The sequence below is a fragment of the Zootermopsis nevadensis genome, unplaced genomic scaffold (assembly GCF_977971745.1).
Source record: "Zootermopsis nevadensis isolate Lab colony 2312 unplaced genomic scaffold, Znev_1.0 Znev_ptg000025l, whole genome shotgun sequence".
NCBI classification, from domain to species: Eukaryota; Metazoa; Arthropoda; class Insecta; order Blattodea; family Termopsidae; genus Zootermopsis; species Zootermopsis nevadensis.
This window is the reverse complement of record NW_028259157.1, coordinates 11,739,695-11,758,529: the sequence shown is the minus strand read 5'-3', so window position 1 is coordinate 11,758,529 and position 18,835 is coordinate 11,739,695. Positions and strand designations below refer to the sequence as shown.

Sequence of the window (18,835 nt, the reverse complement as noted above, 5' to 3'; positions counted from 1 at the left end):
ACAGTGGCCACAAGCTCCCACCACCTGCACGTATCCTGAGCCAGATGAATTCAATCCACGCCATCACCTCATTATAATGTAATGAAAGTAAATATGCTATAATATGCTGAAATATAAAGCGCTGACGCTGATTGGTGGATTTTAGATCGAAAATCAACAGTGAATCAGGAGGGACGTGGGTGTATGCGTAGGTGGAGCATTTCTCGGTAGCAAGTTAAAATGAACTCACATAATTTGAATGAAATCAGATCCTTCATTCATATTCAGGAATGTACGTCACTTCCAACACACAATGTTCACCTGAACATGTTTCGAACCATCATCAGATTAAATTTTCCATTAAGAATCTCCTTCCCGATGACGAGAAATAATTAATAATAAAAACTATGTATTATAATGTTTTTAATTTAGTAAAGTCTGTTAAAATTTAAAATGACCTTACATGTACCGATCTATCCATACAGCAATTTAAAAAAAGACACGTTCTACGATTAAAATACAATTAAATTAACTATTTAAAGCCAAGTACCAAATACTTTAACATTCAAAAACACCATTTAGTCTATACAGTGCTGCTTTGCTATTCATATCAAACAACGTTTATAACCACGATCAACATGAATAGAATTATCCTTGTAAGGATATTGGGTTGTTTTCTCTGAAGCAAGAACTGAATATTTAAGAATTGTTTAAATCAGCTTCGGAATTCCACGAAACATTTACATAACAATGACTACGACGATGATGCTGGGTGACTGAATAGATCACATCGACGCGATATGTAAGAATCATTTTCGTGCTACAGCCCTACGATTCCCAGAGTTCGCCGAGGTGAAGAAACGATAAAACCATCTTCCAAATGCGCAGCGGATAAGAAGGAGTCACCAACTTCCGTCCGTATGTCACACACTTCACGAGAATTAAGGAGTGACGCTTGGTAAAGTATCTGTATCTGCAATGAAGTTGGTGAGAATATTCCGGGTTGTACTTGTTCCTCTAAACAGCCTTGTACTCGAGAGATTTTAAGTTTTCAAAGCAGCGAGTATCACGATGTTGATCTGGGCTTTGGCGTAGTTTAGACTCGTCAGTATATGCCAACGTTTCAAACATACTGTCTCCACTTCAGCTCCGAAACTGGAAACAGTGTTTCTTCGAAACCGACATCCACGGCGCCAATACCCAGAAGAACATCGTCCTTCGCTCCTCCAGTGAACATGCCCTTACTCCAACCTACGTAATAATAATAATAATTTTGAAACTTGTTTTGGAATTTAATTAAACCTGCATTAATTAAATCAAGTACGCTCTCTGCGGTCTCTGTCTTGGGCCGTGATAAAAATGCCACGTATTTACAGAAAATATTATCTGTGCAGGAATTACGAAATCTGTTCTCGGGAGTCACTACGAAGAGAAATCGGGAGGATATAAACAAGATGAAGATATCCGTCTTCTGGGTTATTGCGCTGTGTAGTCTGGTCGATGTTAACCAACGTTTCAGAGGTCATACTGCCTCCGTCATCAGGGCGATCGACCAGACTACACAGCGCAATAACCCAGAAGACGGATATCTTCATACTCACCGCTGTGAGAACCTCAAGTCTTACATATAAACAAGATGCTTTCATCTCTCAAAATATCAGTTTCTGAATCTGGCCGTTCATCAAATATATTAAGTTATGCACACGTTTACAAAACACACGGGGACTACCCATGTTAACGTGTATTTTTACATCAGAGGGAAATTTAAAATAAATTCTTACGTAACATGGCTTTGTTAGCCACTTGGTTGAGGCTGTCGTTCGCGGTGAGTGTAATGCAAACACCGCCTGGTTGGCTGACGATGTATTTTATCTGATATGTTCTGTTATGATCCAGTGTATGGAGCACCACTGACACACGATCGTACGAGAGAAGACTTTTCCCATCCCTTTTCAACATGTTAGCCGGGCTAACACGGTTGACATGAACGCTTCACCCTTTAATAATAAGATTTTATTTAAAAAGTTTACAGCCTTTCCACCTTGAATTTCTAGGACCATGTGAAGGGAGTAGAGGGGAAATTCTTTTTGACAGGTTAGCTGGACCAGAGCCTGATAGTACCCACTCGGAAATCCGCAAGAGTTTTTGTTCCTTATTGTTCCCACTGAGATTATTGGTAACACCCCCCCATCGGCACTTGCATACAAATCTCCGAATTAAACTTCGATCCAAAGAGCGCTACCATTACGACGATAATCTCTGGCATACATGCCTTAGTACTTCAAAATATTCCAGAATTCACATCTCCTGTCCACATAAAACGTTTTACGATGAAGAGAATACAACAGACGCCTCCAGGAATTAACTCTTTCAAAATGCCTTGATACTATTTAAGCAGATTTCAGGTTCTCACGGCGGCCAAAATAAAGGTGGTTGTATTCTTGGCTGTTGGGTCGCGTAGCCCCATACACGTTTGCCGACGTTTCAGAGGTGCTTGCTTCACGGCGATGAGCAAAGCATCGTACTGATGAAGGAGACAGGAAAATACTCCGAAACATCGATAAACGTCCACCTTACTACGCGACGCAACAGCTAGTACGACAGCCATCTTCATTCATGTAATGCGTCTTTCATCCCCGTTTCCGGCCTGTGAACATTTAACCTCCTAAATAATTCGAAATATGAATACTGAAACCAAGCACAGGCAGTTAGTTCTCTACTGCTGAGTCTGGGTTCTAAACGCGTGAATTATTCGCTCAATAGCGAAGTCTGGACGAAATGCCTCGATTTTCCTTCGGAGTTCATGCGCTCAACTGTGTATTACCGGTAATATATTTATCACATAATCGATCAAACTGTAATCTGCATAGTATTAAAAATATATTAAAATTAGCCGTTAATCACAATATAAGATAATTAAAAGGTAAAAATATCATTTTACGTTCCTTATCGAGTACTCGATTTACATGTGGAACATTTACGACATGTTTCGGCTATATATAGCCATCATCAGGTGTTATGTTATAAACTTTTTAACTGGATTACTGATTTTTGCTGATTTTTAGTTTTTATTTTTCTTATCATGTTCTTGTCCTGATGATGGCTATATATAGCCGAAACATGTCGTAAATGTTCCACATGTAAATCGAGTACTCGATAAGGAACGTAAAATGATATTTTAATCTTTTACTTATCTTATATTGTGATTGACGGCTAATTTTAATATATTTTTAATACTATTTAAATAAATCACAATATGACGCATCTACAATATCTTGTAATCTGCATATTTCTAATCGCCTATAAAGAAGATTACATCGGTAAGTGGGACTGTTCAGAACAGTTCAATTATATTTGTCCAGCTTTGTCAAGGCACACCAGGTCCTCCTCGTTGTGACCGCAATTCGGACAGGAAGTGGGCTGCTGCTGCTGATGTTAATATCCCCCACAAATTTATTGTTAAAACGAGCGTAAACCAACGGGTCTTCGTACTCAAATGCGGTGGGGACGCCTTTGGAATGCAGCCACATGGAAGACGGAGACAGAATGGAAAATGTTACAATGGATTTTGAAGACATTACTTCTGGGTACGTAGGACGGACTGCGTCCAGCAGCGGACTCTCAAGAATATTGGCAGTGCCGAATTACTATTACCGCAAGGTTCGTTACTCTGGCAGTGGAAGTTATGCTAGTTTATAGCCGCCATTTACAACAAAATATTTCCTCCTTAGTACGCATTTCTCGTCCTCGACCACTGCGGCAGATTCTAATTAAATTTAGCAACCAACGTTTCTCAGATACCCTTCGGAGATCAAGATTTTTCAGGGCCACATCGGTCAAAATATGCAGGAGATTCACTTCACCTGCATACGACTTGGGGTCGTGATCTTTATTCAGACGCGATGATCCACCAACCGTCCATCTTATTAAAGTACGATATTCCGCAGTTCTGCATCAAATATACAAAGAGCGTGATGGAGTTCCCCTGCCGAATATCAACCCAATTCATAACCAATCGTCCCGTTACCTCGTTACCTGCAGTTTTCGGTAAATCGAGTTGAGGCAGACAGACTTACCTGCTTTACGCTTTGAAGTTGAAGAGAATCCGTCAGCTTGTTTGTCTCATAAATAAAACATTTCTTACTTGAAATGCCTTCCACGTTGCATTAAATAAACGAATTTCACTCCACTACAGTCAAGTTACCTATTGGCGGGGGCTGAACTGTCGTTCCAACGACACTGTGGTACAAACAGACCTCGCAGCTCGATTGTTTAAATTTCCAAGTAGAACCGTTCTTTTGTTCAAAATCGAGACGGGCGTTTATCGTAGTATTTCATGGTGAGGTTAAAGGAAGGCTTTCAATTGGAACGTTCCGAAATCCAACATGGGATTTTAACTGCTTCCCCGTAATTCGCTCATAACCCACAACTGATGTCGTTAAATAACTACGAAAAATTAGCCAACTTTAAACTGCAGGCATCAGCAAACACAAATCGGTCACTAATGAAAAAAAAAAAATATACCTTCCATGCCCTATTACTGCCTGGAACAAAATTTCAGTCCCAGTACTCAAGAATAATATGACTACGCCTTAATTCTTTGAAGCTTAAGTTCATCTAAAGAAAATTAAAAAGGATAGTTCCACGAAACACGTAATACTTTCTGTGCACAAAAAGCACAGTTATTGACAGTTAAAGCAAGTGGTACATAAGGTAATCATAGGGATTCAAAGGGTTAATCTCTAATTTATCCAGAACGTCTCTGGGCGGCGTCTGGAAAATCACGAAGATTCAGCAGAAAAGAACTGGAGGACAGCTGTCCCATGGTGTAAGCCGTGTACATCCGTTCATTGTTAGCATTCTTTCATGCCCCACCGGTGATGCTGTTCATCTGTCGACTATTGGGGTTATGACACTATGTGAATTTGTAGGTGGTCACCAACGTTCCAGGACAGGAAAGCTGGTAACAACCCTCAGTCCTCAAGAGGATGGCGGTATGTTCCTCCGAAACACTGGTGCCTGCCTATAGGTTACGATCCGTAAGACCAACATCGATAACTTCACCAAAGTGAAAACTTCAAAGCGCATTTAAATGCATTAATACAAGTACCTGTAACCTCCACTTCATGTATCAAAGGACCGAAAACTTTCCCCAAACGTCCATCCAAAAAAAGGTCAGAATACTTCCATACGATGATGGAAACAAATGTTTTAGTTGGGGAAACTGCTGGTAATTTATGTTACGTGACTTGGGGGGGGGGGGGGGGCCAATGATAAAGTTCCAACTTGTTAAACAATACAGTCCACAAAAACAACTGCTGTCATTTTGCACGAGGCATGCAAAATATATCCACAAAATTAAATTATACTGAACAATTTTCTCTGCCAAATTGTTTTGTTATTACAACAGACATAACAATCCGCACGAAACTAAATACAGTACCAGCTGGCTGTAAAATCCGCATATAAATATCATTTTACGAAAGAATGCAGTTTGCAAATAAAGCCATCAAACTTTACGGTCGAGTGGTTTGAAATCCTACTTCGTATTCGCGAGACCAAGGGTTGGAATCTCAGCCCGGCGAAGGCCGTTGATGGCCCATCTCAGTATTTCAGTGAAAATTTTGAGATAGCTCCTTTAAAAATGCCATGATAGCTACAACTCGTGTTCTTTTCTGCCTCACTAATTCCATTAGGAACCATACAACCAATAAATACAAACAAAGCGACGTTCAAATATAGTAATATTCAACAAACACAGCAAATAAAGTAGACTTATAACAGAATTACGAAATATTTCGCTTACAAAAACAATCTCATGAAATATTTTGTGTACAAAAACAATACTGTAACTCGCCCCTAACAAAAATTACTGCTTTGTATTTCGCACATTCGCCCGTATCTTAGGAAAAGGTAAATCCGTCTTTAATTTTCTTATAAACATGTGTTCAAATTTCGTTTATAAAGGGAAGGAAATTAGTGCCAGAAATGACGGGATAATATTTTGCTGAATACCCAACTGGATTACGAATAAACAAATTGAAATTATTGTAATTCCTGAAATAAAGAACGATATAAAGACGGATTTGCTGTTACGGTTCCTTATATACATACGGGGAGGAAATCTTACTTTACTATCTACTCGAAAAGTCCACATGAAGTTCGCTCAAAGCAGGTTCCCGGAATTCAAAACCCGGAGCAGCGCACGTGTGCTCAATGTTCACTGCATATTACGATCCCCGGAAGGATTCGGGAGGTGTACGATCTAAGGTTTCCGTTGCGGTGAGGATGGTAATCTCTTCAATTTCGGCCCTGCAGGTGGAGACAGTGCGTTTCTTCGAAACGTTGGCACCTACCGACGAGTTTACTGCGCGCCAAACCCAGAATTACAAGATCATCAACGTGGAGCTGTGTGCAACAGACAATCTGAGTACGTCTGAACATTAAACATCACAAGGAGTTTCTGGTAGAAATCTCGCAGCTGACTTTGCTACTGTACAGACTTCCAACTCTACGAATGTCGTCTTGATGCTGGATTTTGGTAAAGCAAGACAAATATCTAGAAGACAAGCTACCTCCTACGACCCTCGCTTTCATCTGAATTCTTCATATCGCCCAGGGCGAATGGACCTTTAACGACGACCTTCGAAACATCGAACACATGGCATTTACGCGAAGCAACAGAGTATATCAGGAAAAGTTGCCGATCGTGACAAGAAATTATAACCACAACACTGAAATTTTATAAATAATGGCATTTTATATTCTTGTAATAAGATGAATTTTAATCACCAGGGGCTATTTATTCTAAATATGTATGCACAGTGCACACGCCGTTCGAAGTTGCAAAGAGATACAATTCGCAAAATTTATGGGAGGAATTAAGTTTACCTCAAAGGAACACAACCGGTACTCCTTCACCAAGGAAATTTCAACACGGAAGAAAGAGATCTGTAGCTACATTTTACGAACGAAACACATATCAATCAACCTGGACGAGAACGCAACCTACGCGAGTGTGTTCCTGGAACAGGATCGGGATACTAGACCTCAGATACTTCCAGAATCGGGCAGGAACTTTGGTGACTAACCTCGGTAAGTGAAATATTTTAGATAAAGATAAAATCCGGGTTTTAAGGTTTGGCTGTCGTCAAAGATTTAATCTTTCACTTGTTCCCTTTTAGACTTAACAGTTCATGACTGTCGCTAAAATGAAATTACAGCCAAGATATGAAAATAGAAAGTCAATAGAGCGAAAAGAAATTCCTCCTTCCTGCATTCACATTCTCATACAAGTGTCCCATAAGTCCGAAGCCACAGCAGAACTCGTATTTCGCAAAATATGATAAAATGTAAAGAAGGAAAAGTTGTTGCAAATTATGTGTTTCCATTTCAAGAGTTGGAGTTCTTTACCCAGGGCAAGCCGTTACGGCTCTACGCTCCTTGCATTATCATCAGTAGAAAGTTTCAGCGACGTTGCCACGTTGACATGACAGAGAAAAGGGGGGTTTTCTTTTTACAAAGTAGCGAAAATCGGTAAGGAGACACAGGTACTACGGGAAACTTTTATTAACACTGATGATGGAGGCAGCAAGTACCTCTGAAACGTCGGTAAACTACCAGACTATTTGTATATTTTTTATTTATTTAGTGTTCTGTCTGACGACAGGTCCATATGAACAGGAGGACCTTCCATCCTTTTCTCGGACTGGGACCTGTTCATATACGTTCTTGGCAGATGATCCAGAAGTGGTTTGCCATTGCCTTCTTCTGTGTGTGAATGGGATGCCACGGAGAAACCGGGGAAGCCCCCGGAGGAAAACTCCGTGTTGCCTAGACCACGGCCTTGCCCAACACAAGTTATAAATTCGGGAATCGAACCCGAGACCCCAGGATTACAAGGCCAGCGTTCTAACTAGACCACAGTGGCGGTGTTACCAGACTATACGGTGCAAATCCCTAGACACAGACATAATCATACATGCCACAGCGATAAAGTGAAATCTGACCCAGTACGAACAAAATAGCAAGAAGTTTGCTTCTTTGCGTGGTTCCCGAAATATTAACATTTACTTAATTTTCTCTGCGTCAGAACAGAAATTAAGAATGTGGGCACTGAACAGCGCCATCGTCACGAACAGGAATATTTCACACATCAACATCATTACAAACGTAAAGGGTTTCTATTATGACACTGGCATTTATGTTTTAGCCCAACAAACTGTCACCAGCACAAACCAAACGTCGAGGTGTTTCATCCAATTTCAATCCCTAACCTAATGTGGCGTACGTTTTATTAATACGGGTCTGTGAGCGACAGCGTGGCGAAATCACATCCTCGCCAGCTTCCACTGAACCCATAACGCCGATATAGTCACACGCCTTCACTTCTGTGGATCGATATCGGATCCTGAGATGGCACTATGAATCGGGAAGGAGACGGAAAAACAGTTTACGATGGAATTTTAATATTCGGTCCTAGGCAGTAGCACACCCCTGGTCGTCCTCTCTACAACTCCTACATTGCCTTCAAATAATTCAATTTATAAATTTCGTACAATCGTTTATAAACGCTTTATCTAGGAACGTCTTTAGTATAACGCCTGTAGGTGCAGACTCAACATAAATTCTAAAGGGACACGCAAATCTCCACGAGGAAGTTTTCTGTTGTAACGCCGTGTGGCCTAGTAGGTCCATCTTCGCCCTCTGAAGATGGAGACAATAACTTTCTCCGAAATGTTAGTATCCACCCAGGAGTCTACACGGCCTCACAACCCAGAACATCATCTTCACCGCCGTGAGAAACTCAAATTTCGATTTAGGAACTCCTGTTGCCTTAAATTCCCTTCTGTACGCATGAACCTTTGAGGTACAAATCGCGGTGAAGATGCCAATGGTCTTCATGGTTGTAACCCCATGCAGTCCTGTACATAGTTACCAACGCTTAGGAAAGCCGCCTTCAACAAGAGATGGCGACACAACTCAGAAGACGACAATCGACATATTTTAAGGTCACCAAGTATAAGACTCCTTTACCTATTTTGAGATGCATACCACCAACATATCTTGAAGAAAATTCTAACCAACTTCTAACGTTTCTAATGTGCTCAAGATAATAGACTACAACCTGGCCTGACTTCCGCCAACGAGCAAAGCAAGTGTCCCCCCGAAGGCACAGCTATAAGGGTTCAAACATGCTGGTCTTTCCGCGTGTGAAATGTTTGGAATTGCTATAATATGACAGAGTAAAATACGTTACAACGGTATGCAACTTGAAGCAAAAATAACATGAAAAGTTGTTTTATTAAGACGTAAATTTGGAAGCATTAAGACGAAAACACAAGCCACGGTGGTCTAGCGGTCAGAACGCTGGCCTTGTAATCCTGGGGTCTCGGGTTCGATTCCCGGCGGTGCCCGAATTTATAACTTGTGTTGGGCAAGGCCGTGGTCTACGCAACACGGAGTTTTCCTCCGGGGGCTTCCCCGGTTTCTCCGTGGCATCCCATTCACACACAGAAGAAGGCAATGGCAAACCACTTCTGGATCATCTGCCAAGAATGTATATGAACAGGTCCCAGTCCGAGAAAAGGATGGAAAGATCCTGTTCATATGGTCCTGTCGTCAGACAGAACACTAAATAAATAAAAAAGACGAAAACTATTGTGGTAGCAATGTAAAAAAAAACAGTATGGAGAATCGGGGAAGAGAGACCATTAAAATAGTGTCACGATGGGTTTGAAGCCAGGCTTCCATGATGAATACCAAAAAGAGCTTTAGTAACTAGAGAATGAGACGCACCACTTTATTATCACTTAACAGAAACGAGTTAACGCGGCGAAATGAGATCTCCGTTTCATTCACAGCTCAGAGTTTGATACAAAGTCCTTTGTGTTCGATATTGCAAAGTTTTGATCTGTGTACTTACAGGTGATGACAAGATAGATTTCAAAATCCTTTGTGACTTAGTGCAACATGAGGGCACTTGGTATGCAGAACCTCAGGCACAATTTGAATTTCCAATCTCCTACTGCAATGCCCCAGGGAGCTACAGGAAAAGGTTCAAGAATTGGTTACAGAGAATGGCGGGAAGGACACGGAGAAACAGCAGACTAACTCCCTCATAACACCGACCGAGTTCTTCAACAGTTTACCTCGACCAAACCCCACGTTCCTGTTCTTCACGAATCGCATTGCTTCGATTTATACGAACTAAAGCATGATACGTCAAGGTTCTATGTAACTGACAAATTTGACAGGGTTTGACAGTTTTCGAAAATGTCCATTTTATCCGGCAGTATTTTTACATGGCGCGCCTGGGGGTGAGTTGCAGAGGGGGGATGTCTGTCTGCTACACGCATCACTCGTTTCTGACGTGACACACACCTGTGGGACACACGACATGACACCAAGGATTTGCTTAAAGTAATTACTGCGCTCTGAAAACAATATTCTTAATTATTTTTCTACACAGATGTTAACGTGGATTAAATATCTGTTCAAGTACGAAGGATAATACGAGGCGCGTCCACAACGTAAGTTTCCCACTCGTCCCACAGCTAGCAAACCTTATATTGCGCGAAGCGACTGTGCGTACGTGATAGAGCAATGACGTAGCATGGCGCATGCACTAACGGCACTTCCCGCGTTCTCACAGTAGCATCGTTGCAGCTGTTGAAGATGGAGGTTCTTATTCCAGCTCCCGCCGACTGTGAAGTGCGGTCAGTGATAACGCTAGGCCGCACACGGCTCGACGGACAGCAAGTCTCCTGCAGGAGTTCAGCTGGGAGGTGTTTAATCATCCACCCTACAGCCCGGACCTCGCTCCCAGTGATTTCCATCTTTTCCTACACCTCAAGAAATCCCTGTCCGGTCAGCGTCAGCGTTTTGAGAATGACAGAGAGGCGGAGATGGTTGTCACACAGTGGTTCCAATCCCAGGCGGCAGACTTCTACGACACAGGTATTCAAAAGTTGGTCCCACGGTATGACAAATGTCTCAATTCCGGTGGCGAATATGTTGAAAAATAGCTGGACACTTGCTGTATCTGTTGCAATAAATATTTCCATGAAATTGTGTTTTGTTTCTGTAAACGGCCCCAGGGAAACTTACTTTGTGGACAGGACTCGTAACAACACTTTTCCCTCAACACAGTCGTCTCCGAAAACCTGCTCAACTGCTAATGCAACAGAATGGATCAATGTGGATGCATTTTCGTTGCCACGAACTGGGGACAATTCTTCTTTTTCAAACACTTTAAAACTCAGTGGTATGTCACAGCGACTTCCGAGGATCCAGTCACATCAGAACCCTGAAGATGTGGACAGAGTTTGTTCCCGAAACGTCGGTCTACTACTTTAACCCGAGAAGATTTTATTGAATGTACTCGCCGCGAAAGTCTCAAATCCTGTAACTTATTTTCTTGTCATTTTAGTCGTTTCATGCCAACAGAGAGTCGAACCTGCGAAACGTCCTTCAATACGGACATAATTCACGACGATGGATCCTTCAACTGGTTAACAACGGTGGTTACGACTCGTCATTACAACGTATTGAAGGGGGAAAGCCGTTTGGGGTGGAATTGAACAAATGGCGGTAGACCTCAGGATGATCGGATCGGGAAATGTGCAGTGTTTCGTACAATTTCACAGTCGTCTTGCGATGAAAAACATCTTTATCCTCTGTATGCCAAGGGATACTGACGTTCGAGCGCTATGACGTTTCAAGCAGTCGTCACAACTTACAAAGCGAATATAATTCAGGAAGTAAGAACTGCAAAGAGAAGACAACGAGGTGGAAAATCAAGTCAAATTAGACGCCACCACGACTGCATCGTCGTGCTGTTGTCCCACGCCGAGTGTTTAAATCCTACAACAGCACTCAGCATTGTTCCGTGTCACTTTAACCCGAAGTTTCCACTCTCTATAAACGTATTAAGTGTACAACCTTACAATACACAAACAATTTAAAACACACGACGGTGCCTTGCGATGAGATCAGACTTCCAGGGAGGCCATTCGGCGTGAAACTAGAGTTGATCACCGCCCACAGTTCATGCTCTTTCAGCATTAAATAGCTTTATGTACACAGACCACGCTTTTCATTAAATGAGACTGGAGAAGGGTTCAACTGATTATCAACTGCTCTTTGAAGCGTGAAACACATCACACACTCATGTCCTCGGTGGGTACCTCACCATTCATCTACAATACCAGGTTCAGATCTACAGAGCTGAACAAAAATTCTAGGAGTCAGACGAAAAAGTCGAAGGGCGAGCGCAGAATATTATACAATTTTGTAACCGTGGCCAGCAAACTCACTGTACCCTGTCAGTCCCATTAAATTACACAATAATAAACTACAGTATTGTATGAAGATGGCTGTCTTCTGGGTTACTGTGCCATATTTGCCGTCTCCATAATAAAGGCGATGAAAACAGCAAACATATCTGAAACACCAAAAAACTTCCACCATACCACACGGAACAACAACCCAAAAAAAATCCAAGTTCATGCCAGCATTGTTTACAACAGTTTACAATTATTTGAACGCATCTTTCAATAACTAATAACCGAGTTCCACTTAGCTGTCATGAGAAACTGATAGTCGCTCAGCTAATCAACGAATTATTTTGTAAAACCCGAACAAGGATCGGTCTTCGCAAGAACACGCCATTGGACCCTGTCACGCATAAAACTCAGTCCACAACCGTACGTCCTACTTAAAACGCAGCTCAAAAGCATTATTTATGCCAAGTAGCCAACTAGTAAAAGAATCCGTTGGGTATCGAGCCGAAAATACGACCCAAATCTCACAATTCGTGCTCAGGAACTTCGCCTCGCAGTGCGAGATGCACCCACAGTTTTCAGACACAAGTGCAAGGAAGTCCACTCAGCTCTCCTTACTAATAATTACAACATGACAACGAGCGTTCATGTCTGCTGTCTTCCTCTCGTGGAACAGTGGTACTCCATGCGTGCAGAGGAACACAGCAGAATCGACCACCGCTAGCCAGGTGCCGGTTACTCGCGGTGAGAAACTGGGATAGTAACTTCGATTATCTTTCATTAATAATCCTGTCATCCGCTGCTATACGGTCTGAGCTACTGACAGCGTCTTAGATTAAACCATGAACTTGGCAAGATGATTTTGAGGGCTCTTCGCCAAATCATAATTTACGACGCTTTAATTCGTAATAATGTAAACTTTCTTTGCTTGAATACTTTTCCAGTCCCTCTTGATATCCGCGTTATCATCAGAAGTTCCCCGAACTGGAAACCTATTTCAGACTTTGATCTGATACTGTTAACTTCACGTCCTTCCGATTAAATCTTTCCAAACTTTTTGCATTGCCGTTTTCTAGAACCGACATCAGATGGTCAGCATCTTATCAGAGCCAGCCAGTGGACATCTAACATACTCGAATACCGTCTTTCACCTTTTACGACGTGACCAATCTGTGTACCTTAACGTTGGGTGAAGCCCACGTCAATTTCTCATCAATAATTTCATTAAATTGTCATTAACTACTGTCGCTTTGAAAACAGCTTCTTTCCCTATTTTCCACTAAAGTCAAACTGATCAAATACAAACTCTACCTTGTCACGAGCAACATTTTGTGTGTCACTGCTTTAATCAGTCGAATCACGCACGCTCATAACAAAATCACACAAAACAACTGTCAATACCACATCCGACATCCAACACTAGCAAACAATACCCTGAACATTGACGAATTCTGGGACGTCGCGCCGAGCACAATGATTGGAAAAAGTTCATCGACGTTTCAGGGGTTGTTAACAACGCCTGGCTGGCTAACAACGTATTTTTTCTGTGTTCTAGTATATGGACTAACCGTCACGGTGGTCTAGCGGTTAGAACGCTGGCCTTTTAATCCTGGGGTCTCGGGTTCGATTCCCGGCGGTGCCCGAATTTATAACTTGTGTTGGACAAGGCCGTGGTCTAGCCAACACGGAGTTTTCCTCCGTAGCATCCCAACAATTACTCCATTCACACACAGAAGAAGGCAATGGCAAACCACTTCTGGATCATCTGCCAAGAACGTATATGAACAGGTCCCAGTCCGAGAAAAGGATGGAAGGATCCTGTTCATATGGACCTGTCGTCAGACAGAACACTAAATAATAATAATATGAGGTGGTCTAGCGGTTAGAACGCTGGCCTTGTAATCCTGGGGTCTCGGGTTCGATTCCCGGCGGTGCCCGAATTTATAACTTGTGTTGGGCAAGGCCGTGGTCTAGGCAACACGGAGTTTTCCTCCGTGGCATCCCAACAATTACTCCATTCACACACAGAAGAAGGCAATGGCACACCACTTCTGGATCATCTGCCAAGAACGTATATGAACAGGTCCCAGTCCGAGAAAAGGATGGAAGGATCCTGTTCATATGGACCTGTCGTCAGACAGAACACTAAATAAATAATAAATATAGTATATGGACTACCGGTGAACCACAAAAGTAACATAGAAGACTATTTAAATTTCGTTTTTTTTTCAAAGTGTTAGCCAGCCTAAACGGTTAACAAGAACGCTCCGCCCCTGGACCAAAGCCAGAGCTTCAGCATTGTGGCATTCGACTTCCTTGCGATAGAAACTTAGCTACGAATACTTCCGCTGAGTTTACAAATCATTAACTCGTACACTTGTTTTTCAGCAACTTTAAATAGAGTCAAGAGTTTAAAAAACAAGTTTTAAACTAGTTTCACGAGGCCCTCTCCCCTCCTTTCTTCTCCCTTTGAGAGTTTTCTTCCACAAACTAGCAGAAATTCTTGGCGCGGAAAATAAGTTTTTCCCTTCTACATCGCATGCAAGAAATGAGTTGGAAGCAGACACGTGAAGTTCCTTCAATTTTGAATTTTAAAAAAAAAATGATGTCAGTGTTTAGAGTCGCTGTCGTCGACTACACGCTACTCGATCTCTACTGATACAAAAACACTTTATAGTACTCCAAGTGACATCAAAGAGAAAGTTACATCCCCTTATTTGAATGCTACACCGAGTCCATTACCCCCACCTTTACTCGCCAGCAATATCATTAACGATAAAATAATAATATAAGAAGACATTACATGGCCCAACGTAACACGGTCAGCTAACAGCCTTGAAAATTACTGTCTTTCCGGGTTGTTTCGACGACCATCGCCCTGATGTGGAAGGTGTGAAGCACCTTTTAGCACGACGGTGACGCCATGACAGCCTGACAACCTACACAACTACCGTCCACAGATCACGAGAAAAACCTTGCGGGGGGAATGTTACTTATCAGCTGGACTAGAAGGCTGCTATTGGTGGGAAGTGTGATACGTCAGAGTTTTACGCTACTACACAGACTGAAAACATCAAGCAGTTAAGAATAGCGTGTAGTGAGCGCACCTCTAATGTGTTCTGTGGGTGTTGCGATAATATTCTAGATTAAATCGCTGTGCCACTGTGAGGTAATCTTAAAGCTGTACCCATTAGAACAAATGAAAGCCTGTCGTCTGTTGTTCGTTCAGTGGTTGTGGAACGAATGCTTTTACGATGGGTCGTCGCTCACCGCGAAATCTTGCGCATGCGCGTATATCGAATTCCTAGCAGGGATTTTCTCCTGTTCTGTGTTCTGTGGGGTGTTGCGATAATATTCTAGATTAAATCTCTGTGCCTCTGTGAGGTAATCTTAAAGCTGTACCCATTAGAACACACGAGAGCCTGTCGTCTGTTGTTCGTTCAGTGGTTGTGGAACGAATGCTTTTAGGATGGGTCGTCGCTCACCGCGAAATCTTGCGCATGCGCGTATATCGAATTCCTAGCAGGGATTTTCTCCTGATCTGTGGACTGTGGGTGTTGCGATAATATTCTAGATTAAATCGCTGTGCCACTGTGAGGTAATCTTAAAGCTGTACCCATTAGAACACATGAAAGCCTGTTGTCTGTTGTTCGTTCAGTGGTTGTGGAACGAATGCTTTTAGGATGGGTCGTCACTCACCGCGAAATCTTGCGCATGCGCGTATATCGAATTCCTAGCGGGGATTTTCTCCTGGTCTGTGGACTGTACATGTTTCTCTGTGAACATTAAACTCCCTTTTCTGCCCTGTATCCCAAAATTCATCGCAGGACAGCTGTCGCACATTTTGTACACCCATTTTCTGTTTGAGATGCGTAGCGAGCATACAATTCGGAGGAGTCTTACCACCCACGGCCATTTAAAGAGTTAGGGGAAAGAGGGATTCGGTTTGGCCAAGCAAAGTAACATCACACCACGTGGGTTATATCGGGTCTCCTTCAGACAATCAAAACTTGTAACGCTATTCGACACACAAAGGCGAATCAAGATTTAAACAGTTTGACCTTCTTATTAATTAATCTGATCATGAACGGCAACCTACACACACTCCCTCGAATCACACGAAGCTGTTGCTGTACTTAAGTGACACTTGCAGAACAACACCGGACTCTCGCTGAATCATGAAACCAAAGTCGATTTAACGCGGTCGCTTTACAAAATTAAAGGTTGCCACCGAAATTGGAAATGCGGTACAATCTTGCACAATGTTTCGGCCGGGGTGGTATCCAGGCAGGATTAACGACACAGAGGCTTTCGTAGTTCGTCTCTGCAGCCGAATCCGAGAACTTTCAGAGAGCAGAACATGGCTCGTTCTGAACCAACTCCACCAACAGAGGCGTGGGTTCGAGATTTCGGTCGTCGTCCTAGTTTTATCCACTGGTTCCATCAAAGTCCCATATTTAGTCGACTATCCGATCCCTATTTTCTTCACTGCTTCTTAACCACACAACAGGGAGACAAAAATAGTTCGGTAAATAATTAAGAAATGTAAAAATGATTTATTCAATAACAGAGGAACGACAGAATCACACAAGAATTGTTTTCCGACGTAACAAACCGTAACAAGCAAGGACTGGGTAACTGCCAATCGACGAGCAAATAAGCAACTTTTCAAATTCAGAGGGGATGGGGGGGGGGGCCTTTCGCGATTAAAGCAAGTTTTTCAAATACGGTGTAAATTTTACAATTTTAACACCACATTCCTAATTATGTATATTAAAACGAAGCTACAACGTTTCAAATGCTAGTTCTGCCCCGTCGTCAGGTGGTAGAAAACCTATTCCGTTTGGTCATCTAGATCAGTGGTATTCAACCTGGGGTACGCGAAGACATCTTTGGGGGTACGTGAAATTTAAAAAAATATATATTATTTTATGATAAACACTGAATAATCAGTAATGTAATTTATTTAATTTATTTTAGATGTAGATTATATACTACGTATAACTTGAATTATACACCAACAACTTTGGGGGTACAAAATTGAAGAGAAATTATATCTGGGGGGTACGCGAAGACATCTTAAGGGGTACGTGAAATTTAAAAAAAAAATTATTTTATGATAAACACTGAATAATCAGTAATGTAGTTTATTTAATTTATTTTAGATGTAGATTATATACTACGTATAACTTTAATTATACACCAACAACTTTAGGGGGTACAAAGTTGAAGAGAAATTATATCTGGGGGTACGCGAACATAAAAGGTTGAATACCACTGATCTAGACAGACTGACTAACCCCGACTTCACCAAACAACAAGGGCAAAGCTTCATTTTACTATACAAAACAATATCGAATGTAACACACAATCGAAACAACCGAACAGAGTTCCTTCCCGCTCAAGTCCACACACACACAGCCCCGTATTGGACCAGAATACTACTTTCCTCCAGTCACGCTCTGGCGTTCTAAATTCTTTAGCCAAGATTCCCCACCAAACTCTTCCATCTGCATCTTCCTTCTTAGCCTGGCATATGCAGAGAATTCGTCTAATTTCAATAACATTCGTAAGTAACAAGGCAGCATGAAAAGCGAAAAGAGGGAGAGAGCTGCTGCCACTGTCAAGTTCCTGATATAACTCCAGGGAGTTCGTTCCATGCACATCGCATTCCTCAGACTCTTTCAATATAATCTCCTTTTTACCGAACCTCAGCCACATAACCGACGAGATGACAAAAGACGAATTAAAAATAACAAGATTTGCCTTCCTTCGACTGACGATCGCAAAGTTCGAAGCTAACGGAAGACACGCGGTCGAAGTGAAAAGCATAAATTGTTAAGTCACTTGGTATTATTCGCAAAATCAAAATGGTGGCCAATTAAACAAAATAACAGATGAGGAGTGATATTGATTAAAAAAAACATGCTCTGAAACGTCGAGCTAACGGGCCTAAGGTATTGAACAATGACGATAATATTGGCAAGTTGAATGGAGAAGTCACGCCATCATGGTGGCTGAATATGAATGTTTCAATTTCACAGTCCACTGCCTTCCAAACCGCTCAAAAACCAGCGCACTCCGCCGTGGCTTGAATATCGCATGGAACTCGGTGATACGTCAATCACTGTTCCCCTCAGTCAAATCACCACCCGTCCGGAATTCGAATTAGCTTTAATTCCCCACGAAAATTCACAGCCTTGTCAAGGATCACATAGAAAACTACCGCCTTGATTCCTTTTAGGACGTGAGATGCAAACCGTTCCACAAACCGAAGGGTCTAACAGAAACATGACTTAGTCGATCGAGCGCCGATATTAAACCGGTCATCAACAACTTTAAAACAACACGGCATCCGGTGGTGGGTACATTTTGGATTTTAAACGATACTCCCAGGGGCCTTGAAACCAAAGTCGTTCGGAACAGAAGTTCTGCGTCTCTTCTCAGCGATGGGGGTGTTTTAAACCTTTCAAAACCTGAAGAAACACCGAGTTCAAATTAGAAAGTCATCACGAACGAGCATTATATCATTTATACAAACTCCCCACAGCGTCGTCTAAGATATTTCCGCT

The 18,835-nt window shown here is 42.1% G+C and overlaps 1 protein-coding gene across 2 annotated transcripts in view; it reads right to left on the bottom strand.

Moving 5' to 3' along the window:
- The window catches only part of PlexA (plexin A), a 173,554-nt gene that overhangs the window by 93,852 nt on the left and 60,867 nt on the right, over positions 1–18,835 (bottom strand). The window lies entirely within an intron of this gene.